General features: G+C 34.3%; 1 protein-coding gene across 2 annotated transcripts in view; it reads left to right on the plus strand.

The window, feature by feature from the left end:
- XIRP2 (xin actin binding repeat containing 2) overlaps positions 1-26931 on the plus strand; it is a 310033-nt gene that overhangs the window by 121042 nt on the left and 162060 nt on the right. The window lies entirely within an intron of this gene.

Here is a 26931-nt window from a genome sequence, read left to right on the forward strand (position 1 = left end):
GGCAGGTTGTGTGATGTCAGAAAGTCCTCCATTTCCATAAGGTTTTCAAGTTTGTTTTCATACAAGTGTACATAGTAGTCTCTAATGATCTTTTATATTTCTTCAGGGTCAGATGTGACTTCATCTTTTGTGTTTCTGATTGTGTTTATTTGGGCGGTGTCTCTCTTTTTCTTGGTCAGTCTAGTTAGGGGACCATTGATCTTGTTTATCCTTTCAAAGAACCAGCTTTTTGTTTCATTAATTTTTTGCATTATCTTTTTGTCTTCTATGTCCCAGATTTGGGCTTTTATTTTGATGGTCTGGATTAGGGTTAGGGTTTTGGTGGTCTTGCTTTTCCAGCTTCCTTAGGTGACTTGTTAGGCTGTTAATTTGTGATCCTTCCATTCTTAATCATTTTTCAAATGTATTTTTTATATTTAACAATATTAACCATAAAAATTTTTAATTACTATCCCTACAAAAGTAAATATTAAAATATAGGATAAAAATAAAATGTTAGCTTATTTATATCTGACATATTAATTGCCATTACAGTAATTTACAATGCTTGAAGAATTTTTTCAGAGCAACTCTAAAATCCCATGGTCATGCGTTTTAATATATTCCTTTACTTTTTATCCTAAAGCATGCTAAGACAGTATATTTTTATAGATTATACAAAAATGTAATATATTAAATTGTGAAGGGAGCAATATTTTGGATTCCTGAGACAACATCAATATCTGCAAAATACCAAAGATTTAAAAAGTCTATAGACTGAGAAAAATTTTTGCAATATATGTGAAAGGAATAGTAGTTTATTAAATGTTGCTAGAAAATAGTCTAAGTATTAATACATATAATTTCCCTACAACATATTGATAATATCATATTATGCAGTCATTCTTATAGAGAAGAAAACCGAACCTTGGAAATGTTTAAAAATGAATTCGTTTCAATCACTAGTTACTTAGTTACAACACAGTCTCACCACTCTAAAGAGATATGTATACAAAACTATAAACAGATAAATCTTAAAAAGCGAAAAAATTATGATAATTAAACTGGAAAAAAATTTAAATTTCACTGATAGACAAATAATTTCAAGGTAAGCTTTCAAGATCTCTTTCGTGAAATAACAAGAAATAACAGTGTGTCATGCCTGTAATCCCAGCACTCTGGGAAGCCAAGGCAGGAAGACTGCACAAGCCCAGGAGTTCGAGACCAACCCAGGCAACATAGTGAGACCTCATCTCTATTAAAAACAACAACAACAACAAAAACTAGCCAGGCTTGCTGACCTGTGCCTGTAGTTTCAGAACTCAGGAGGCTGAGGTAGAAGGATCTTCTGAGTCATTGTAAGCCAGCCTGTGTGAGTGTTACTCCACAGCAACAGAGCAAGACTCTGACTCAAAACAAACCAAAAAGGTCAGGATACAAGATTGTATGTAAAAAATCATCTTAACTCTTCAAGATACAAGAAAATCTATAATAACTGTGACATACCACACTTGAAATTATAGAAAAATATTAGCCATAGTAATTTCTAAATTTTGAGATTATTTATTATTTTTTCTAATATTTTTCTATATTTTAGAATATTCTTTAGTAAGGTTTACCTTTTTATGGCATAAAAATAGAAAGGTGAATTAAATTAAAATAGTAATGAATAAGAACTTAAGTTTAGCAGCATAGAATAAAAAATTTACTTAACCTATTTCAATTTTTTTACATAGAAATATTTTTAATAAAAATATTTTTATTTATTTAATAAATCTCAAATATGTGATATCAGCTATATAGCATGTAACTATTTTTCTTTGGAGTTGCCTGAGTTTTTAAATAAAAGTTTTAATTTTCTTGCTTTACTATCCACAAAGTTCAAAGTTGCTATTATTTACAAATTTCTTAACTTAGGATTATATGTGATTAAAATGATTTGTATCTTCCCCAATTTTTAAAGCTCAACGAGGCATGAAAACCAGTGAAGTATGCTATGTTTCATTTTTTTAGTATGTGCTTTATTTGTCTTTTGTTCTAATATTCATAAAGACTATAATTCATTAAATAACCATTACAATCCATGAGTTATGGATGCATACATTATCCTATACACTAACATTGCACTCTTGACTCAGACATTCTATTCAGAGAAAATTTAGGTTTGAAATTTTTCTTTCCATTAGTAAAACAGTATGTAATAATCATAGGAAAAATGCCCATCTTGCTTTTCTTTTATCTTCCAAAAACAAAATAATATGCCTAAAATAATAAACTAGTTTAATAATTAATAACCCTGTATTAAAAGTCCCAACTTTGAATAGTCTGGTTGTGAAATTCAGAAAATTAAAGCAACGATAAAGATTTAAGAATTGTGTGTGTAGACACAGAATAAATTCACGTGGGACCACTTATCACTAAAAGCAAACAAACAAACAAATAAAATGTACTAACAGGTGCAATCAAATTTCTCTTCATAACTGAAGATCAAAGCCGCTGAAAACACCTAATTATTTTTCTAATGAAATTTATTTTCAGCATAAAAATGTCAATTCTTTGATCCACTTTTATTTTGCCACTTGTATAAAAACTGTCCAGTGTATTATTTGATTTGACCCTGACAAAAATTAAACTTAGAAGATACACACACACACACACAAACACACACACACACACACACAAGCATATAGAACTACCTACACTCTATGGAAAAAGGACTTGTCAAAAAACAAGGACAACTCTGAAGAGCCACAATGAATATAACTTTAGCAAGACACAACCTTACTGGTATATTATGAGAAAAATACATTCATTTCAGAAATTTTACTTTTCTTCTTGTAAAAGCCTTCTCATTTTCCTTTATTCATCTGTTAATTTATTCAGATATTCACTAATTTCTTCAACAGCATTTGTTACATGCCACTTTGCTAGGCATCGCTATGAGCACACATGTTATAAAGATATAGAATCTCAGAAAGCAGAGTTAAGAGAAAATGAGGTTGAGGAAACAAATAATTATGAGGCTGGCGATAGTAAATGACAGAGAAAAAAAAGTAAGCAAGTCTGTTTAGAGGGAATCGAGGATGCTATGTCATTCCTCCCATAAAATGGCTGAAGAAGAAAAATTCCAAGCACATAGAGCAATAGAAAAGAATACACACACACACACACACACACACACACACACACACACACACACACACACACAAACGTGTTATTAAGAGAATGTGAGGAAGGGGAGGAATAGAAATGGTGAAAGTCAAAGTTGATAATAATCCAGGGCAGACTTTGACAGGCCTTTCACAATGTCACAGTATTTATACCTTTTTTCCCCTGCAGCTGAAACAAGTGAAAATAATTACAATATATTGGAATGTATAAGCTTGTTTATCTGCTAATTTTAAATTGTAGCAAACACAGTGAAGGACAATTTGGTAATATGTATTCAAATTGAAGAGATTATAACTGTAACCAAGCAATTTCACATATAGGTAAATTTGCACTAGAAACTAATGAGCCAAAAAAAAGCAATATACAGTCATGCTAACTGTTGCATCCTTTACAATAGTAATGTTGGAAATAGGTAAATATCAGTAAGTGAATGATGAATATAAAGTGTGGTATATTCTATAAAGTGGGGTTGCTATGCATAGCAACAAAATATACTGAAAGGAGATATTGTGATTATCTCAATAATTTTAACACCATTTTGAAATGCTCAACAGTCATTTAATATTTCAAAAAAATTAGCAATCTCTGAATAAAAATAAATTTTCTAAATTTCTAAAATTCTATACATCAAAAACTAAGACAAATATTTCACTTAATGATGAATATTAAATGAAATATCTATAAGACTGGGAACACAGTAAAGTCATCCACTGTCTCAACTCCTGTTCGATATAGTATTAGAGACTTAGGTCAATGCTCTCATAGGGAAAGAAAAGTGAATAAGTGTAAGAACTAGAAATGTAATACAAAAAACTCATAGTGCCCTGATTAACTGTTCATCTACATAAATATATACATAGAATTGACAAATAAACCAATACAACTATAAGAAAAGTACAACAAATTTTCTAGATACAATATGAACCTACAAAAATTAGGAATGGTTCTTTATACCAGCTATAAACAATAATGAAGTATATAATTTAAAAAATTTACAATATAAAAAGAAATCTATAAAGCACCTATTAGGTTTTTTTTTTAGCTTTATAGGGATTATATTACACAAGACTTCCTTGGGAAAAACTTAAGAATTCTAATAAAGAATGAAAAGATAATCTGAGCAAATGGAGAGATAAACTCAGCTCTGGAATGGCACAAATGTTAGTTCTCTACTAATTAATATATAAATTCAATGCAATGTAAATTTAAAAATTCAGATATAACTTTAAGTGCCAATAAGATTATTCAGAAATATGGAGAATTAAAAGTTTATACACACACACACACACACACACACACACACACACACACACAATGTTTTTAAAGATGAGATAAATTCTATCATACATTAACTTTTAGCCTGAATCAGGGCTGACAGGAGCAGTCAGCAGTAGAGCTGTACCACATATTTAGATCTGAAGTCAGTTCTTACTTGCCAGGCATTGATTTTCATTGGCTTATGGTTATGCCAAAATGCCTTTGAACAATTGTGAATATATTTACTCCTACAAAGCACACTAATGAAGACGGTAGAATAGGGTGAATTTTGAGGGGTACATTTGTAAATTTTTAATAATTCTTCATGACTAGAAGTGTTCTTTTGTTTAATGGTTTTAAAGGTAATTTTAGTTTTCCTATTGCTAAATAATCAAACCAAACCCACCTCAAGTATTTTACCACAATGATTGACTCAAAACTATAGCATTGCTTAATATTATAACTCTGCATGCTAAAATTTCTGAAAGACATTAACTTAATCTTTAATTCCAAAATTAACATGTATACAACTCTGATTAAATGTAAATTCCAGGACTGAAATTAATTTGTTATAGTTAGTGATACCAACAGCCTTTACACTATCTCCTTGCAGACAAAAAACGCATTTCTTTATCTTTCATCTTCTGCTGACTTGTTTTTCACAGATCAAATGCAACTTAAATTGTGAAGCCAGTACTGACAATAGTAGTAAACTTCCAAGGAGTCTTCTAAGCACTAATAGAAAAGTAGATCATCATTAAATATTTTTAGTGAGAAACTTTTTTGTAAGTACCCCTCTACTAGGTGTTATGAAAGACACAAAGTCATAAAAGGTTTGATGCTTACTTTCAAAAATCATATAATTCAAGACAAGGCTACTCATTTGAAGAGTAACCAAGGCAGAAGTGGTGAAATGCCCATTGAATAATCCAGATATTTGCTTCCGTAAATTTGTTGATAGTCTTTGTAAGCCAAAGGGGTAAGGGGAATAGATGAAACAAAGAAAAACCTTGATCATTATAATAAATAAATCACCTTAGAAAACAAACTTTTGAATTGTTTCAGTGAATATGCTGTGCAATACACTTACTTTGAGGTTGGAGCACTTAAAACACTGAGAACTTTTCTCTGTCAAATAATTAAGCTTATCAAAACGACACGAAGAGATATTGGAACAGAGTAATTTCGGATTTGGTCTACCTGCCTACAAGAACATTCCTTTTAAGATACCAAAAACAACAAAAAACAAAAACAAAACAAACAACAGCTTAGAGAGAAAGATATCTCTCAGCAATACATAGAGACCAATAGTTGAGCTCCGTAATTCCTCATAATTTCTAAACATTTATCTAAAAATAATATAACATTTTTAGATCTGAAAGAAACCTTGAACAACTCAATTTTGTAGATGATGAAAGATCAAAGAACTTAAATTATGTTTCTAATTCCACAGAAGTATAAAGTGGTAAAATTTTAACTTGATTATTATTATATTAGGTTTTTACTTTTGTGTAACAAGTTACCTAAATTCATAGACTGTATAGTGAATACTGAAAATCAATTTCTCTCTCTCTCTCTCTTTCTGTCCCTCTCTCTCTCTCTCTCTCTCTCACACACACACACACACACACACCACACACACACAGAGAGAGAGAGAGAGTGAGAGAGACAGAGAGCCCACAGAGACAACCGCTGGGAGTATTTGGCGTATAGCATTTAATTTTTAGATCAATTTTGTGAGAATTTACATCTTCACAACATTGAATTTTCCATATTATGAATGTGTTATATATCTCCCTTCCTTTGTGTCTTCTTCAGTTTCTTTCAATCACTCTATGCAGTTTTACAATCTTTTGTTAGATTTGTTTCTAAGTATTTGATGTTTGTAATGTTATTGTAAAGAAAGGTTATTCAAATTTTATCTTTAACTATTTAGAAAGGGCTAGTATACAGTATATTGATTCTTGTATATTTTGCATATCCAAGAAATTTGCTAAATTCTAATAACTCACCTCTTGATTTCTTGTAATTATACATATACAATTGCATTGTATATGAAAAAATACATTTTTTGTTTTCAATAATTACACTTTTAAAATTTTTCTTACCTTAAGGTGTTGACTAGAACCAATGCTGCACAAAAAGGTGTTGACTAGTACAATGCTGCATTCTTATCTTATTCCTGATTTCAGGAGAAATATTTCAATATTTTATCATTAAATGTGCTTTTTGCTATAGGATTTTTACAAATACTCTTGATTAGCTTATGCTGGTTGGTTATTCAAACTTGTTTTTCTTTTAATCACACAATTTTACCTTTTATCATATTATTTTTATCTCCATTGATTAATATTTGAATGCTAAACAACCATTTGATTCCTTTAATAACCTTCATGTAGAAAATGTTTATTTTATTATATCATATATTTCAGTGTAGACATATTTTTACTCCTCAAGTTACCATTTTTGTGGATTTAATACTCAATATTCTTTTTGTTTCCACCAAACAGTGAATCTTTGTTTTACTCCTTATACCTTTGCAAATACCCATATTTCTCTCTGCAATCATTTTTATTCAGTCTGAAGAATTATTTTAGAATTGCTTTGGTATTGACTGACAACAAAAAATTTTGAGAAGTTTTTTGGATGTTGGGAGGGGAATTGTATTTGGAGATGTTTTTCATTTGTCTTCATTATTGAACAATATTTTCCCTTTATATTGATTTCTAGGGTGGCAATTATGTTCTTTCATTACTTTAAAAATATTATTCCATTGTTTTATAGTGTACATTGCTCTGTTGAGAGATCAGCTTCAAACTTACTGATAATCTTTTACAAGTAATTTGTCTTTTATTTTTCCAGTTTAATTTAAAGCAGCATTACTTTGATATGTCTAAGTCATCTTCTGGATATTTTTTTCTTTGTATTACTACCACATGAAATTCTAAAAGTTCTTCAATCTGTAGTTTGATTCCTTGAAATCAATCTTGGAAAAATTCTCAAAAAGTCTCTCTCCAAATATTGATTCTGTGACATTCTCTCCTTCCTTGCTAGGTGACTTAGTAGTTCTGGCTCCTATAACGAAGTACTATACACTGGGTTGTTTAGAAACAGAAATTCGTTTCTCACGTTCTGGAGGCTGAAAGTCCTAGATCAAGGTGCCAGCATAGTCGGGTTCTAATGAGGTCCCTCCTCCAGAGTGTAGACTGCTGACTCCTCCTTTAGTCCCCAAATAGAGGAAAGAGAATGAGTTAGCCCTCTGGGCTCATAAGGACACTAATCCTATTTATAAACTGTTGAATTCTGTTTGCTAGTATTTTCATGAGAATTTTTGCATCTATATTCATCAAGGATATTGGTCTGTAGTTTTCTTTTTGTTCTTGTTGTGTCTTTTCCTGGCTTTGGTATTAATGTGATACTGGTTTCATAGAATGAGTCGAGAGGAATTCCCTCCTTTTCAATCTTGTAGAATAACCTCAGTAAAATTGGTACCAGTTCTTTTTTGAAAGTCTGGTAATTCAGCTGTGAGTCTATCAGGTCCTGGACTTTCTTCTTGTTATTATTGGGAAGTTTGTAATTACTCACTCATTCTTCCTCTTGATCGTCTAGTCTATTTGCATAGAGGAGTTCATAAAATCTTGGATGATCTTTGTATTTCCATGGTATCATTTGTAATGTCTCTATTTCCTTTCTGATTGAGCTCTTTTGAATCTCCTCTCTTTGTTTCTTAACGAATTTGGCTAGTGGTCTATCAATTTTGTTTATCTTTTTCAAATAACCAACTTATTGCTTCATTGAGCCTTTGTATTGCTTTGTTGGTTTCGATTTCATTTATTTCTGCTCTGATATTCATTATTCCTTTTCTTCGGCTAGCTTTGGATTTGATTTGTTTTGTGTTTTTCTAGTCCCTTGAGGTGTGACATTAGGTTGTCAACATTTGATATTTCAGTCTCTTTAATAGAGGTCTTAAGTGCTATAAATTTTTCTCTGAGCAGTTTGGGCTGTATCTCAGACATTTTGACAACATGTTGTTGTTGTTGTTATTAATTTCTAGGATTTTTTTTTTTTTCTGAGTTGGAGTCTGACTCTGTCACCCAGACTGGAGTGCAGTGGCAGCTCCTGGCCACCACAGCCTTGACCTGCTGGGCTCCAGTGATCCTTCCGCCTCAGCCTTCCAAGTAGCTGGAACTACAGGCGCCCACTACCACGCCCGGCTAATTTTTTGATTTATTGTAGAGATGAGGTCTCACCAAGTTGCCCAGGCGGGTCTCGAACCCGCAGGCTCAGGCAATCCACTCACCTCAGCCTCCCAAAGCGGTGGATTACAGGCTGAGCCATCGAACTCAGCAATTTCTAGGAATTTTTAAATTTCCATCTTGATTTCATTGTTGACCAAAATGTCATTCAGGAGCAGATTATTTAACTTCCATGTGGAGTATGTTGTTTTGTTTTGAGACTTCTTCTTGGAATTGGTTTCTACTTTTTTATTTCATTGTGGTCTGAGAAGGTGCTAATATAAATTCATTTTTTCAATTTATTGAGACTTGATTTGTGGCTTATCATATGGTCTATATTGCAGAATGTTCCATGTGCTGATAAAATAAGTATATTCTGTAGTTTTAGGATGGAATGTTCTGTATTTGTCTGTTAGGTCCATTTTCTCTAGGGTCCAGATTAACTCCAGTGTTTCTTTGTTGATATTTTGCCTTGATGATCTGTCTATAGCTGTCAGTGAGGTGTTGAAGTCTCCCACTATTACTGAATCACTCTCTATATCTTTTCTTAGATTTAGTAGAGTTTTTTTTTTATAAAGCTTGGAACTCTAGGGTTGGGTGCATATATATTTAAAATTTTCTTCTTGTTATTTTGTCATAAAATAACCTCCTTTGTCTTTTTTTATTGTTGCTAATTTAAAGTCTGTTTTATCTGATTTAAGAATGTGTACTCCGGCTAATTTTTGGTTTTCAATCACATGGGATAATTTTTCCACCCCTTTACCTTGAGTTTATGGAAGTCTTTGAAGGTAGCAAATAATTGGATTTGGTGTGTGTGTGTGTGTGTGTGTGTGTGTGTGTGTGTGTGTGTCTGTGTGTGTGTGTATGTGTGTGCGCGCATTTCAATGCATTCTGCAAATCTAGGTCTTTTAAATGGTACATTGAACCTATTGATTAAGGGTTACTAATGATATGGAAAGTACTGTTCTATTTACCATGTTGATCGTCACGTGGCTGTTTTTCTCCTTTTTTGTTTACTTTCTTGTGTTGGTATTCTATAAAAATTGTGAACTTTATATTTTGTAGTTTTTTTCTAACTGGTATATTTTGTCCTTTTGTTTCAGAACTAATTTGATTATTTTTTGTAGAGTCAGTCTAGTGGGGACAAATTTCCTCAGCATTTGCTTTCCTTCATTTATGAAACTTTGTGGTTTACAAAATCCTTGTCTGATGTTCTCTTTGAGAAAGTTGAAGATAGGGGCTCCAATCCCTGCTGATTTGTAGGATTACTGTTGAGAACGCTTCTGTTAGTTTGATAGGCTTACCTTTACAGGTTATTTGATGCTTTTGTCTCATTGCTCTTAAAATTCTTCACATTAACTTTGCATAACCTGATGACTATATGCCTGGCGATGATCTTTTTGCAATGAATCTTCAAGGACTTCTTTAGACTTCTTGTATCTGAATGTTTAAATCTCTGGCAAGGGTGAGTACTTTTCCTTTATTATGTCCTCATAGATTTTCCAAACCTGTAGTTTTCTCTGGGACACATATTATTCTTAGGTTTGAATGTTTTACGTAATACCACATTCTTGGATACCTTCTTCTGTTTCCTTGATTCTTTTTATTTTTAATGCTATCTGATTGAATTAATCTGAAAGCTTTGTCTTCAAGTTCTGAGATTCTTTCTTCTACCTGGTCCAGTCTATTGTTAAAACCTTCCACTGGGTTTAAACTTCCCTAAGTGAGTCTTTCATTTTCAGCAACTCGGAGTTTTTATTGTCGTTGTTAAGTATCTGTCTCCTTTGAGAATTTTTCATTTATCTCCTGAATTTTTTAAAATTTCTTTTTATGTTGCAGTTTATCTTGTATTTCATTGGGAAATTTTTATAACCAATTTTTTGAACTCTATCTTTGGTATGCCAAAGATTTAATTTTGGCTGGGACCCCTTACTGGAGAGTTAATTTGATCCTTTGGGGAGTTGAAAAATTCTGCTGTTTCATATTGACAGGATTATTTTTCTGGTTCTTTTTCATTTGGGAAGATTATTTCTTCTTATCAATAAGTGTTTTTTTTATTCCAGTTTTGGTTTGCTTTGTTTTGTGTCCCCTAAATACGTAATTTTAGTGGGTATATTTTATGCTAGTCTAGCTTCAGCTCTTGGTGCTCAGTGGTATAGGCTCTGAATGTGTTTCTTGGTTATAGAGAGAATCTTTGTGCCTTAGTTTTCTCAGATGCTGTTTGTGGTAGCAGGTATTGGGCATGTGTATACTTTCACTGTCTCTGGTGGTCTGGAATGCCGGAGGATTAATGAAACTTATCTTGTTCCCCAGTGGTGTAGTGTCCTCTTTGTTCTTTCCCAGTACTTCTCTCTGGATTGAACCTTTGAGACTTCAAGCTGTGAGAAGGCACTCATGACTGAGAACTAGTTGCAGCTGCAGCAATTGGTTGTATGCAATACCCTATATAGGTTAAAGCCTCAGCCCTGATGGAGACACTGGGGACGCTCCCAGTGAGGTTCAGTGAGGTCTTTGTTAATTTTTTGTCTCACAAGGTGCTCTCCTGTTGTGGTGCACTCCCCCTTCTCCTGGAAGTGGTCATCTGTGAGGGCCCAACCACTGCAAGTCCTGTTGCGCTTTTGGATCTAGCTGCTCTATAAGACTGCCACAATTCGGCTGGTGCTGGAGTGTGCCTGCAAGGGATCTGGTGATGTGAAGGTGCAAGGGTTAAATTCTAAGGAGAGTTGGTTACTGACATCTCTGGAGGACCCTCTGGAGAAGCTCTCTAATGCCTTAGTCTACAGACTATTCTGCAAGATGTGCGATGACATGGGCTTTGTTTTTATATCCTACTGACAGGCTGTTTATTATTTTCCCAGCTGTTATAATGGGTTGTGACATTTGACCTCCAGCCAAGAGCTGGTACTTGCAGGAGACAGCCAACTGTAGTGTTTGCCATGGGTTTTCTGTTTGGCCTTTGGTGTCCCACAGATGACCTTTGGTGTCCCACAGAGATAGGCTCGGCTGTTCGAACTTCCAAAGTTCCCTGCCCCTGGTCATTCCAGGAAAGTTAGTGGGAAAAGCTGGCTGGAGAAAGCCAGGTCAAACTTGACTGCTCTCCACCTTCCCACCTGTGTGCATGAATGATAACCCCAGAGGAAAACGTGAGAGGGAGGGGGTCCTCAGCCTCTGTGGCAGCTCTGCAGGAATGGCAGGGCCATCTGTTGTACAGATCTGTGTCCTCCACCTCCCAGAGAGGGGGTTGACAGGACAACAGGGTTCTTCCACGCTCCCCCTCCCTTCCTAGAGGCTGTCAACACTCAGAACAAAAAGGTTCAGTCAGAAACAGGGTCGCTCACAGCAGCTTGCCCCAGAAAGAAAGGGCCTGCAGCAGCGAAATTGCCCTTGGGGCAAATGAAAGCATCTGGGCTTCCTGGCCTGGGAACTGGCAGCAGAACACAGCCTGCAGGGATCAAGCCCTCGGGAGATGACTTGGCATCAGGCATTTTAGAGCTCGAATGGCTTTCCAGCTTCATGTGAGTTCTGGCAGCAGGCAGCTGTGTTGTATCCAGACCACTTCCCTTGTGGGACTGGCGTCCCATGAGCTTCCAGGGACCCTTCAAGTCTGTGGTGGGAGTGCTGAGCCCCTAATTTTCCACAATCACAATTTCCTTGCATCCAGAGTCTTCTCTCTGTTTGCATGACCCAGGCCAGGGTGGAGGACTTCCTGGCTCCAATACAGGTTGCCTGTTTTTTCTCCATCTTGTTCTCTGTGGGTACAGCTGTTTCTCTGCAGTTGTGGAATGAATCCTCTGTTGCAACCTGATCCAACTGCTAGGAGTCTCTCTGTTCTTTGGTTTGCTCCACGAGAGAGGCATTGGTCTGTGACTTCTAGGTGGTCATCTTACCCCAGCCCTTCCCTGAGTTCTTAAATTCAATTAATGTATAGTACTGTTTTGCAGTTCCAATTTGATTATTTTATATAGATCACATTTATCTTTTACATTTTAAATTAAAATAATTATTTTAAATTTCAGTCCATCTAATAGTCCAATGTCCTAGTCACTTTTATGTCAATACTTACTGTCTGTTGTTTTTCCTTCTCTTGATCCTTCTGCTTGGTATGCCTTCTATATTTTACTGAATGTTGAATTTATAGTTTCTGGATAATGCTGTCTTCATTCAGAGAAGATTCATACTTTCCTTTATCATAGAACAGGAGACACCAGATTACCTCAGTCAGATCATTGAAAAAGCCATCTCGAGTGGGATTTGAGTCCTCCCCTTCTTGATGGGTCCTGAAATCTAAATACCATCTCCTTAGCACTCTAAGAATTCAACAAATTATGCTTTCCTTTTTAGTCATTTTTTACTTGATTTCTTATACTTTTTTTCTCAGTAATATCATGAAAATAAGAAAAAAAATTTTGATGCAAAAATTGAAAAAGAATGTTAGTCTCACTTCTGTTTATTTTCTTTTTTCCCCATGATCTTGACATGAATTTCTGGTCACTTTGGTATACCTGGGTTTCATTTATTTTTTCCCCAACATTGTGGGATTTATGAAAGACCTGTTGATGTTGTAGCCTCTTAGCTGCTCCACTTTTTTGTCCAGCTTCTTGGCTTCTTAACTCAACCTAAGAGTAGGCACATGCCTATAGGGGGAAAGGGGCATACAAAATGATAAGCTTACTTCAATGGGGTTTTTTTTTTCTCTTTTTCTTTCTCTCTGACACATTTTTCTTCTCTACTTCTGGCCATTAGGAAACTCTTTGAGGTCTTCAACCTCCCCACCCCCAGCCCCACCCTGCCTTTTTTAAAGGGTTTGTTAGTTCTCAGTTTCAGCTTTGGTCTAGTGCAAGCCCTGCCATCAAGACCAGGGAGTACCTTTTGATTTTAAATTTGTTTTTGTTTTAGAAATTTGTATTTAATTTGCTGGCAAATGAAAGATGATATTATATTTAGCTGATGAAAAACGTTAGTTATCCTTCACTTATATGTCATAAAAGTAAAGTCTTTACCAAAGATATCAAGAGATGAAAAGGAAAAATAAAGCCTTAACAGAACAAAATACAATAGTTTGTATTTCTTGATAGCTTTTTTGTTTGTTTCACACATCTATTTTTACAAACAATGGGAACTTTATCCAGAAAAAACATTGCACATAATTAACAAAAGCATGATTTAACTTACTCTTTCCTCAGTTCACAATCTATTGAAATGCTTTTATGAATCCTAAGCTTATAAACTCCATGTCCGTCTATTGCAAATCCTCAGCACAGAATTTGAACATCCTCAGTGAAGAAAACTAGAATTTTTCAATTAGCTTTTACCTCTTTAGCTGGTATTTGCGCTGGATTTTTTTTTGAAAATGCAAATTCTTTCCAAAGTACCAATTCATGTTAAAAGAAGGAAGATCTCCAATTAGAAGACAAATGAAAAAATGATAGTATGAGACAGAGTAAAAGTAGTCATGAAAACTATATGGTAAAGTTCCATTCTGGGAACCCCCTATCATAGTTGTCTTAGTTTTGCTTCAGTTACAGCTGCTATTTACAAGATGAAAGATTTCAGATTTCTCATTCCCTCAGGCTTTGATTTGGGAAAAGCTATCTCAGGAATGAGTTTTTAGTGCTGGCTGAGTTGCTACACATTATGGTTATATGGAAGTGTTCTTTCACTTCAACACTTGAAATTTTAACAGCATCTGCCCTAGTCATGTGAAACAGTATACTTTTCACTTTGAAAACCAGTTGCCAATTTACTTGATTTTTTGTTTTCTTGTTGTTCTCAGTGTGACTACTGATAGTGTAGCAGCCACAAACCAGGCCTATTGTTTTAAAAAAGAGACTGCATTTCAGCTGTTACATACAACCATGTATAAACCAATGGTTTAGATGGGATTGTATCAGTAATTTAATCTAAATTCACTAATATCTCCAGACTACTTGGTTTATATCTTGGTTTATATCGAATTTAAAAGATGGCCATGTTGTTGCAGGAGTTTTGAACTCCGCTGTCAGTTTAAACCAGCAACCTCGGGTTCTTGTCCCACCAACCAAGAAGACTGAGGAACATGGACACCAAAGGATGGGTGAAAAAAGGAGTTTATTAAGCAACAAAGTTCTCCAGAAAAAGAGAGGGGGCGCAAAATGGGAAACCCAGTGCTAAGAGTTTGTTTGTGGTTTTTATCTTATCTCTTCTAGGGATGTTTCTCTCCATTACATCTCATCTAGCCCTAACTTCCTGAGACCCAATTCTTACTGCTCATGTGGGTCCTTGACCAAAGTTACTCCATCTTGAATATTACCCATGAGTACCACTGAAAAGCCCAAGAGGGGTGTAAAACTGCAATGTAAATACTATGTTAATGATATTATAATAAGTCAAGGTCAAGTTAGGACATTTAGTTACGTTACTGCACCTGCATTTAAGCAGCAAAACGTCCCTTTCATCAGTGCATCCTGGGTTGAGAGGATGCTCTTAATCACATTATTCACATTTTCAGGCAACAATTATATAATGGGAGTGGTGAAGGGAGCATTCCCACAAGGGTTAAGTCTCCTGGAGACCCTCCCTCTCTGTCTGCCTAACCAGCTTCCATCTCCTCTCTCAATATGAAATCAGTGAATACAAGGGCTCTCATTAATATACATTTGAAGATTTGAAGTGATATAAATACTGTTAGTTCTATTGCTTATCTAGTTCATTATCCAAGTGAAACCAAAGTGATAGGTAAACACAGAGTGTGAAAAGTGAATCGCCACACTGTTTTCCACAGAGGCTGTACTAGTTTGCACTCCTACCAACAGTGTAGAAGTGTTCCCTTTGCCCTGTATCCTCTCCAGTGTCTGTTGTTGAGTTATTGATGATGGTCATCCTGACTGGAGTTAGGTGGTATCTCAGCATGGTTTTAATTTGCATTTCCTTGATGACTAATGAGGCTGAGCATTTTTTCATGTATCTGTTGGCTGTTCATATGTCTTCATTTGAGAAGTATCTATTCATATCTTTTGCCCACTTTGTAATAGGGCTGTTTGTTTTTTTCTTTTCAGTACGTTTGAGTTCCTTGTAGAGCCTAGATGTTAGGCCTTCATCGGACATACAGTTGGCAAATATTTGGGCTGTCTCCCTGCTCTCTTGATGGTTTCTTTGGCTTTGCAGAAGCTTGTCAGTTTGATGAGGTCCCACTTGTCTGTCTTATCTCTTATGCCATAGGCACATGATCAGGAATTGGCTGCCAGTTCCAATTTCTATAAGGGTGTCTCCTGTTTCTTATAGTTTGAGGTGAATTGTATTTCTGTGAAGTCACTTCAAGTCATAATGATATAAGTCAAATAATATTTTTGGCACAGAATTGTTAGAATGGAAGATACATAGGACATGATGACACCAAGCAGGGGAGGGTAGTCTAAGATAGAGAGGTGCTGGGATCACTCCTTATAGATCATTCCACCAAAGAGAAAAGATTGGGAAGTTGGGAGGATTGAACCAAAGAAAATGATTAGGTAAAAGCAAGTTATTATTGGAACACCCAGAAGAGTTAAGTAGAGGAGAAAACAGAAAAAGGGGAAAATAGCAACAAGCAGTTTTAAGTGGAACTGACACTATGAATATAGAATAGAACATCTGCCAGCACATTTTTAAAATTTTTTAAAATAATTATCCTTGCTGCCCTGATGGACAGAGGGGAAGAGGCTCAAAAATGATGCATAGCACTACTGAAATGACTTTCTATTGCTTATCATGATGAGTTTAAATACTTTACTTGGAACTCAAACCTCCCAAATATAAACCCAAAGCTTCCCCCACCAAAATTCTCACAAATCCTCTTTATATACCCTATCTATGAACATAAGTGCCCTACTATCTGTTCATGAAAACATCTAGTGCTCACCCTCTTGGAGTCATATTCCAGACTGCTCATCTCTCTTCAACCCAATCTGAATTTCACTTCTTCCTCCAGCTACTATGAAAATTTCACAAAGTCATATGTAATGTATTCACACTAGCCAGAAACAATTCGTCACTTCTTACAACTTGTAGGACACTAATTATGCATCTATTCATCTTCAGATTTGCCTTACTATTAATAGTGTGTGTCATCTCCTTTAACTCATGATAAGTTCTTTGATAACAGATACTGTGAATTAAGCACTTTGCATTTTGTAAGGTAATTAAAGTAATTAAATATTAACGTTCAACAAATAAATGAATTACTGGACAGTTGAAACAGTTAATATGGTACATTATTGTACTGTAGATTTTAAACATTTATATGATTACAACATATGTAATAATAATGACATAGTGATAATCATGTAGATAATGTAATGATAATTATGATAATGTATCATACTCTACATTCTCTCCTACAACTTGCTCTTTCCTTTTAACCTTCTTGATACTTACCCATTTTGTAAAGAAACCTCAAGACAATTTAGTGATATGTTAATATCTAGATAAATCAGAATGATACATAGGTATGTCATATTATCATCTATATCCACCTGTTTGGGCAAAATATTTATACCAAAATATTTAAAAATACATACAGGCAAAGATACTCTATTTGGTGATTCTTTCTCAAGCAGATTTGAAGAAATTTCTAGTGATAGTCATATGAAGGATTAAGTAAGTTACATAGCTCTTCTCTAACTGTAAATTTGTCTTTAGAAAGTAAATAGTGACATTAAATATGAAAGTGAATTTTCAAGTTGGAATATGTTTCCAGAAAAGTTGCTGTAGCAGCTTCTTACTATAAGAAAATCTCAGCAATTTGATTAATTTTCTTCTTTAAGTGTTTAAGCACACTTTATGGTTATTATTTTATTACTAAGAAATAAAAACTCAAGTGACTGCTATAAGTTAAGGATATAAAGTCACTTCAAAAATAGATGACCAAAACATGAACTCTACACTCTAGGACGTTACTTTCTAGTAAGGAAAAACAGTAAATTGCAGTACATTGTGACATCACAGTTCATCCCCAAAACATCCTTGAAGACTAAATGCATTTATTCTTCTTTTATATAGCTAAGAAAATTCAAGCCCAAAGTGATTATTAGTCTACAACAAAATTACTAATATATAGAATTTGTTTTATTTTAAATTGTTATAATTATATAGAAATTTATTATTGGTAATTTTTTAAGTAGGGGAGAGATAGTAACTAAATTCTGTCTAATTCAATAAAAATCTAATCAGTTTTTATGTTTATTTATTTAATGCATTGCCCTGAAAGCACAGTACACACGGTACACACAGTGGGATAGAAAATGAAGACAGTTTTTACAACATTAATTCACTGTGTTAAGTGGTTTACTCAACACCTGACTTTATCCAAATATCAAAATGAATTAATTCATAACAGTTAATCTATGAGATTACTTTGGGTACTAAAATACTAAATTTTTAAATAGTTGATAGTAGAAATATTAAAATCATCATTTTATGAGACCCAAAATACAAAATCATAGTTTCTACTTTGACACCTAAATTACCTGATTACCAGGAATGAAAAAGTACTGGATAAAGCTAGTCTTCTTAAAAGAACTGACATAAAATGTCTCTGATTAATTTGAGTTTATTAAATTGCATGGAGATGTAGGCATCCAAAAATAAAACCAAACTTTCTGTGGATAATGTGTTGGCCTATGTATTTAAACACGGAGATTCCGCGTAGAAAACCCAATTCAAGCAGGGTAGTTAATGCATGGCTGAAAGATGCTGCCTATGAAGTTTCTACTCTGATGATACTCTCCCTCCCTCACTACTCAACCTCCAGTCTCTACCAGTTATTATTGTGTCTATATTATCACTACATTTTCTGTTAGTTTTCATATTATTATATTTAATAATTTCCAAAACTTTTCTATATCATGCCTCCAACTCTATAGCTATAATAGGGAGAAGAATCCCTATCTTGATGTGACATGGGAATATTAAAATATCTAAAACGCTCATAGTTATTTACTTACATTCCTATAGTTACAGTGTATTTATGTGTAGGTATATGTTGTATATTTGATATATATCATGATTCTTCATTTGAAAAAATACAATGTTCACTTGTGCGTCAATCTATCATTTGATGTTGGTTCTTTCTTTGTTGTTGTTTTTTTAAACCTAATTCTTATAAGGATAAGGCTCAATGGGTTGTTTTTATTAATCTATGTTAGCATGTTACACAGAGTCAACTATGACATAATATCTAATAAATATGAAATGATGATTAATGTGTCAGAAAAATAAGTGAAACATTTTGTCCTTAGATATCAATCTTCCTATTGTTATATGCAGCATGGAAAAAAGTTTATACCAAAACACTTTCTTGTTTTATTATGTAGTGGTACTTTATGACAATTTTTATAACATATCATGTTTTGGTCAAAGCAATTCTGCAGAATTATTAAACATTTAATTTGTATCTTCCAATTATTGCCCTTTGACATCTTCCAGTTCTCTTAATTCTCAAAATATCAATCAGCAAGAGTGCATTCCTCAAGACATGCTCAGGATAATTAACAATTTGAAGGAATCAAATATTCTTGGCAAGAAGTAGCCTCAGCGAAAAGACACTAAAAATTGTGACATTTTGAATAGTTCCCTGAAAACATACTTCAGTGAAATCATCTGTATTATAGTGCAAAATTATGTTGTTTTTTTTACCTTTGAAACTTTCCTAAATGTATTGGTAAGATATTTGCAATATTTTACACTAGTAAAGCTGAGAGACTAAAATTCAATAATGAAATGACCTCATAATATTTTATCAGATCACCAGTATAATATTTTGCAATGACTGCCTTCAGAAATGCACTAGCATATTTTTATCACAATTTCAACTTAAAATGCAAAATGTACAGAGGATGTTTTCACTGTGCATCTGTTTTCAGCATAGTTGATTTTTTTATGTCTATAATAGATGCTTTAAAGTTTTCGATTGTTGATGATCTGCTCTTTGATAGAAGACACTTAAGAATCTTTGCTGAGCCTTTATCAGAACAGTTATTAGATACTAAAACTCACCTATGATTAACTTGTGTTCCAAGTTCAAAAAGGATTAGGGTCAGGCTTTGTACAAATGTTTATTTATTTTACCATACTTGAATTAATCCTTACTAGCAAGACAGTGCATGTGATTTTCTAAAGCCAATTGAATATTCTGTTTCCCTCTCTCATACTCGTGCTTATAGCACCTTAAGAATAAAACTGACATTTCAACTTAACCTTGCCAATTCAAATAGGCTATTGTGAGCCATGTTACATTAATTAGTTTTTGTTGTATAGCAAATGACTCCAAAACTTAGCTCATAAAATAAAAACTATCTGTTTATTTCACAATTCTATGGATAAGAATTTTGAATAGAGCTAACTATAGGGGTCGTTTATTGTCCCATCTCAGTTGGATTCACCTATGCATTTACAGTCTTGAAAGTAAATTGTTATGGTTGAATTAGAAACCCATTTAAGTTTCAGGTAGTTTGTATGTTCATGTCCTTTTTATCATACTTTAGTATTTTTTTAAGACTTTGAAAATTCATTTTTTTTCTTTACCATGCTAAAGACCACATAGAGAAAAGAAAGATCTGTGTTCGTGCTTAAGTGAGGATTGTAAGAGGGAAAAATAGGGCAGTGGGGAGAAGGTAAAGGTAGAGAATTCACAATTCAGGAGCAACAGAGGAGGAGAAACTCAGCCCAAATGCTTCTCTCTCCCTACTGATTATTCTCCTAGTGGTAAATCATTGAAGACTTTAAGCATTATTTTAATGGAGACAACTCCTTACACAAAAGTGCTTTTCATCGACGATATTGTTTGGATCATTTTATTCAATAAAAGTATAACTATAAATGCTATACTATAAGTATAAATGTGGGAGAATTTATGTCTCATCTGCTGGAGATTATCATAGGTGTAAGACGTTTTTGTCAGAGAACAGAAAGCCCTCCAGGCTAAAAATATAAAATGATGATGTATTCACATCTTGGAATGTACATAATTTACTTAATTTTAAGAAACCCAGCTAAATGAAAAAATAAAAAATGAGGCTAGTATATTAAAGAAATGTAATGCAACAAGAAGGAATAATAATGGTAGTAAACCCGAACTCCAAAAAGATGATTAATTGATAATCTAAAAACTACAGCCTGATCTCAGACTAGACTGTACTCATTTTCTTGTCTCCGTTTATGCATTTTGTAGGGCAATAGTATAACATTTTTTCTGACTATATGCTCTAGGGTTCGATATTATAAGAAATGCATTAGCATAGTAAACATTTGCAAATTCACATAAGACCTAATTGTAAAATTATGGAATGTACCACGGGTCTTTTTTCATAAATATAATGGGTTCAGTAAATACTTTTTTTTAAATCTTAATTTATTTCCTTCCTCCCTAATTTTTATTTTGAAAAGTTAAGGTGTTCTTTAATATGTATATAATAAAAATTAAACCTGTTCTCCTTAGAGAGCACAAACCTTACCTGAATTAGAATCATTTTAATATGAAAAGTAAGCAATAGCTAAGGTGGCATTTACTGAAGAAATTGAGGACACGATTTACTGTGGGGCATAGTCTTCTAAGTAACTGAAGGGAAATTAAAGAGGGCATTCTTCTCATTTCCTGCTGGAAGCCTAAAGTTATAAAATCAATGTTGGACCATAAATGCAAAATTACTTTTTTATAGATACATTTCTGCTGATTGATTTACGTGTTTGCTTGTTCATTTCTGCATGTTGTTCTTTTATATATTGAAAGTCTCCCTACACATCTCTAGATACTGAAAGATCCTCTTTTTAAATTGATGGTATGGAATGTGACGTTTTCTTCTAAATTAACATGAGAAAATCTCAGTTTAGTCAAACTTTTTTCCCCTATATCTCACTTCTCTAAGGCCTTCTCGAGGGGATATTATGACAGACTGATTCTAAGTTCAGTCTCCACTCCTAATTACTCCAATCATAATCATATGATACTTCTGTGAGCATGGAAATGTTACATAACATAGCTGAGTGTGAGTTTCCTCTGTTATAAAACAAGAACAATATTAGCAATATTATCACATAACATCTATTTAGATTAGCAAGATAATGATCCGTTTTTGGTTGAATCAGCTGGAAACATATGTTCTTAATGCAGGTAGCTCCTCCATATTCTCCTTCCCTCCCTATCTGTTTTTGTTTTCTTATAAGGGAAAACTTTGGTTGCATAATGGGAGAAGTGGGAATGGGGATAGATTGAAAGTGCCTGGTGGCAGTCAGACCTGGGTAAGCAAATGGACTGGGATATGAAACCCATCAATATTCTTGGACCAGATTTGTGCTCCTGAGACTGGAGGAGTGACAAATAAAAACTGATGTAATTTCTTGAACACTTGTTTAATGTTGAGCAATTTAACCTTTCCATATTTTCATATATAAATTGGTAATAGTAATAGTTCTATCTCTTAAAGTTGCTGGATGTATTAAATTAAAACTGTGGGTAAAAAATAAATGCATGACCAAAGGTCAATAAATATTCATTTTTATTATCAACATCATAATCATCTATGAGAATTTCTGTATAAGCTGACCTGTTTTGGGAACCAGATAATAAAGCATGGGAAAGAATTAGATAGGAAGTTATCTTTTTTCCCAGCAATGCACTGACATTTAAAAACAAGAAGTCTCAAGCTTTGGAACCACCAGGAGACTATATTCCCAGCATATATTGGCAATTTCATTAGGAAAAAAATCAAACCATGAGCTATCACCAAATGAATTTGTGAGCAGAAGCATAAGTAAGTGAACCCAGGATTGGAGACTAATAATATGGTGACTTTTAGACAGTAACCCTCCTTGATAGGCATAGAATGCTAAGATCCAAAACACTTGGGTTGCTCACATGTCTTAACACAGTGTAGCAAACATTCAATAAACAGTTGCTGTAATTATTATCATTGAGTCTGTTTTCTACTTATTGCACGGCTCAGACAGCTGAAGAAGAAAATGGACTCCTGAAACAGCTTCAATCATCTACAATAGCGGTTTTCTTGGCATGTCGACAGTTTACAATCACTTGGGCTTAACATAATAATACAGTGTTGTAGTTCTGTCTGGTTAATGAAAATAGAAACAACCATAAATCCTGGGTGATTTTCTGCTTGATCAGAAGTAAATAAATACAAGTCAAAACATATTAGAATACAGGATAACTTTATCAGTTGACTCAGTGATTACTATCTCAGTATCTTGAAGGATTTATCAGATTTCAACAGGCAGAAGAGATTTTACATTACAGAAGGAAGTAAAAGCATGAGTAAAACACAGAGGATTCAAAATGAAAAAAATACATATGAGAAATTTGAGTAGTCCAATTTTTCTGGAGACACGGCTACCCTTTTTACATGTTTCAGTTTTTTATTGCTGTATAAAATAACACCTCAAAATTTAATGGCTTAAAGGCATAATTTGTGATTTTGGGGGTTGACTGATGAGATCTTCTGATCCACATGGTCTTGGCTAGGGTCATTCATGTGTCTGCATTTTGCTGGGAGTCCTGCTAGAGTGTCTCAGTTCTCTTTGACATGTCCTTCCTTTTAGTACTTGATGCCTCATCCACCAGTGCCTCTCCAAATGACCTCTGTTCAGCAGAATAGCCTGGACCACTTTATAGCATGACTGTTTGGTTCCACAAAGGAGTATTTCAAGAGAATAATTCCTGATGTGAAAACATGTAAAATGCCTCTGTTGGAATCATGGTTGCTAATACCCTTTGACCAAGGCTTGTCATGTGGTCATGCTTGGAATCAGTGTAAGAGATACAGGAAGGCACAAATACCAAGAGGTGTGACTTGTGGGAATATTGAAAATTGGGGAACTCATTAGCTCTAATATAAAGTGCTCAAAGACAAAAAACAACTAGCATAATTTATCTCACTACTATGGCAATTGTTGACAGAGCTCATGTACTTTACTTTCAACCGCAAATCCCAGAAAACGATGGAAAATATATTTGGAAAGATAATAACTATAAATTCATCACAGAAAAAAATTGTAAATTTGAAAGTTGGTAGACATTGCTAGAAGATCTATCTTTAAATAAAATTAGATTAAGTTATTGAAAAATACTGCTCAAAGAAACTTGAAAGATATCACTGCAAAGGAAACAATAATTCCACAAAAACTAGATCCAAGAGAAACAAATAGAATTAGTAGAATCAACTTTTGGGGAAATTGTCAGAGAAACACATTTCCTCCCCACCTACATAAAACCCAAATACAATAAGCAACAGGCAGCAGTGGCATTCTGATAAAAGAAAACTATCTACCTACATAGCACTCCCAGTGTGTGGCAGATTGTTACACTGGAGATTTTCAGTAAAATACATCCCCAGGAATTTATACCTGTGTTTTTCCCTCCCACATTGAATCTAGTCTTGACCGTGTCTTGCTGTGGTCAATTTGATGATATGCAGAACATCAAGGGTAATATACCGACAACTCTGAGAATAATTTGTTATGTGAAAACATGTAATATGCCTCTTTTGGAATCATGGTTGCTAATACCCTTTGATCAAGGCCAGTCATGTGGTCAAACCTGGATTCAGTGGGAGAGATATAGGAAGGCATAAATACCAAGAGGAATGACTTGTGAGAATATTGAAAGCAGGAGAAAAGAGTTTCAAAATGACTTTGAGGAGTAGACTAGGCTCTGGTGTCAGTGTATATCTTCCAAAGGGGAGTATTTTGAAGGTGACTATAGTGATATTCAGCAATGAGGTGTGTAGCACTTTTTCTAGGATGAGTTCGTGAACTTAATTGCCATAACTTGTATGGACATCCATGAGATAGGATATAAAGGGAAAAGAAAGAAAGACAGTTTGCATCCACTGGGGAAAACACTAAAATCTCTACCACCCTCTTCTTAGAATGGTACTTTGGTGGGAGTGGTATTCCCACACCACTTAATTTCACAACTAATAAGGGAATTTTTCCTGTAACTGTCAACTGACAACTGAGCATACAAAAATGTAAAGTATGTTTTCCCTGTTTTCTTCTAGAAGTCTTATAATTTTATTTATTGTGTTATGTGTTTTGAGATACTTTTTGTATATATAGTGTGTAGTAAGCACTGAAGTTCACTCTTCATGTATAAGTATCCAGTTGACCCAGTACCATTTATTGGAATTCCCCAGTTAATTTCTTTGGAAATTTTAAAAAAATTCTTCATTATGCACGTGAGGGTCTATTACTAAAAATATTCTGTTTATTTGATATATGTTTATCTTCATGTCAGTATAATACTGTCTTAATTACTGGAGAGTTGCAGTAATTCTTGAAATTAGAGCGTGTAAGTTCTTCTTTTTCAGAATTTATTTATTCTGCTTTTTCAATTTTGCCTTTGTTATCAAGATTCTTCCCATTTTCCTATATGTTTTAGAATTACCTTTTCAATTTCTATGGAAAACTTGAAAGGATTCTCATGAGATTCTATTGAATTTTTAGGTCACTTTGAGAATTTACATCTAACCTATAAGGAGCCTCCAGATCTATATTCATGTATCTCTCTCCATTTATTGAGTTATTTCATTTATCACAGCAATATTTTATGTTTCTAAGTATATGATATTGAATACATGTTGCCAAATTTATCCCCAGTTATCTCATGTTTTGCATAATTGAAAGTAGAATTATTTATTTCAATTTTCAATTTTGTGTTGAAAGTATATAAAAATACAATTGACTTTTGAATACTGATCTTGTATCTTATGATCACACTAAATTAATCAAATAGCTCAGTAGCTATATGGAGATTACTTATGAATTTCTTTATAGCCATGTTATCTGTGAAGCAACACAATTTTATGCTTCTCCCCCCTCCCCCAATCTGTATTTATTTGTTTTGCCTCACTACCTAAGTGTAGATACTAGTAAAATGTTGAATAAAAGTGGTGGAACCAGAAATCTTGGCATTTTTTTTTTCTTACCTTAAAGAGAAAGTAATTGGTCTTTTACCATAGCAGTAAATTTTTTATAGATGCCATTTGCTCTGGTTTGCTTTATGTTATGGATTGAATTGTGTCCCCTGAAGAGATATGCTTAAATTCTAACCCTAGTATCTGTGGATTTGACCTTATTTGGAAATAGAATTGTGGGTTTTTTTGTTTGTTTGTTTTGTCTTATTTTTCAAGATGTGGGGAACAATTCAGGGTAAGGTATACAAATGTTCATTATGCAGGTACCCTTGTTGATGTGTGTGCCCCTCCCTTCCCTGGCAGTTTCCCTCAACTGCCAATCCCTTTCTTATAGTATTATGATCATTGTTCAAGGTCCACTTACGAGTAAGAACATATGGTTCTCTGTTCTTTGTTTCTGTGATAGATCACTGAGTATGATAGACTCTAATTCCATCCAAGTTTCTGTGAAGTCTGTATGTTTGTTCTTTTTTATGGCTGCATAATATTCTGTTGTGTGTATGCACCACATTTTTTTTTTTATCCAGTCCAGCTTGATGGGCAGCTTGGTGATTCTTGGGAGCTGGCCACAGAGGCCCACTGAGCATTAGGGATCAGGAAGGGCCATTGACTCCAAGACCACTAGGATGCGTTTGGGAGCTATTGACCCCATTTCCTCCCCCTTTCTACTCAGCACTAACCAGATTAAGCTCCTGTGAGCTCAAAACATAAAAACTCTGAGACCGGGACGAACACAAGCTAACTTTAGAAGTTTATTTTTCCCATTCTTCTACAAACTGCACTTTTGGCTTTCACACAACTTATAATTCAAAATCGTGTCACATCTAAGAGCCTTAGTATTGGTCACAGGCTTCTGGGTCATGATCTTAGGATTTATTGAAGGTGTAAATTGTAGAAAATAGTTTTAGAAGACACCCATTTTGTTGAAAGAATGTGGCTGGGTTACTTGCAAGTAGCCCACTGTGAACTTTGGACTGGGCCACATTCCAAACATCCTGGATGGGCCACTTTCGTTTGTAAAGTAAATACTTAAGCTTCTATAGAATTGTTTAACTTGGCATAAATCAATCAGTTTAGGATGAAAAAGGTTTATAGAATATGTCAGTCACAGATTAGGTTAAGTTTTCATGGATTAAGATTTCTGGTGGGTGGGGGACGCCCCTCCCACATCTGGCTTTGTGTATAAAAGACCCATTGTAATTCCCAATAACACACATCGCTTCTTCACTAGACTGGAGTCTAGTCTCTTTCTTTCTCTCTCTCTCTCTTTCTCTCTTCTTTCCCCCAACCGCCAACACCATCTCCACCTTTGGGGTACCCTGAACCCGGCTGGAGCTGGTCTCGAGCAA

Source organism: Carlito syrichta, unplaced genomic scaffold (assembly GCF_000164805.1).
Source record: "Carlito syrichta isolate Samal-C Ts95f unplaced genomic scaffold, Tarsius_syrichta-2.0.1 Scaffold305187, whole genome shotgun sequence".
Lineage (NCBI taxonomy): Eukaryota > Metazoa > Chordata > Mammalia > Primates > Tarsiidae > Carlito > Carlito syrichta.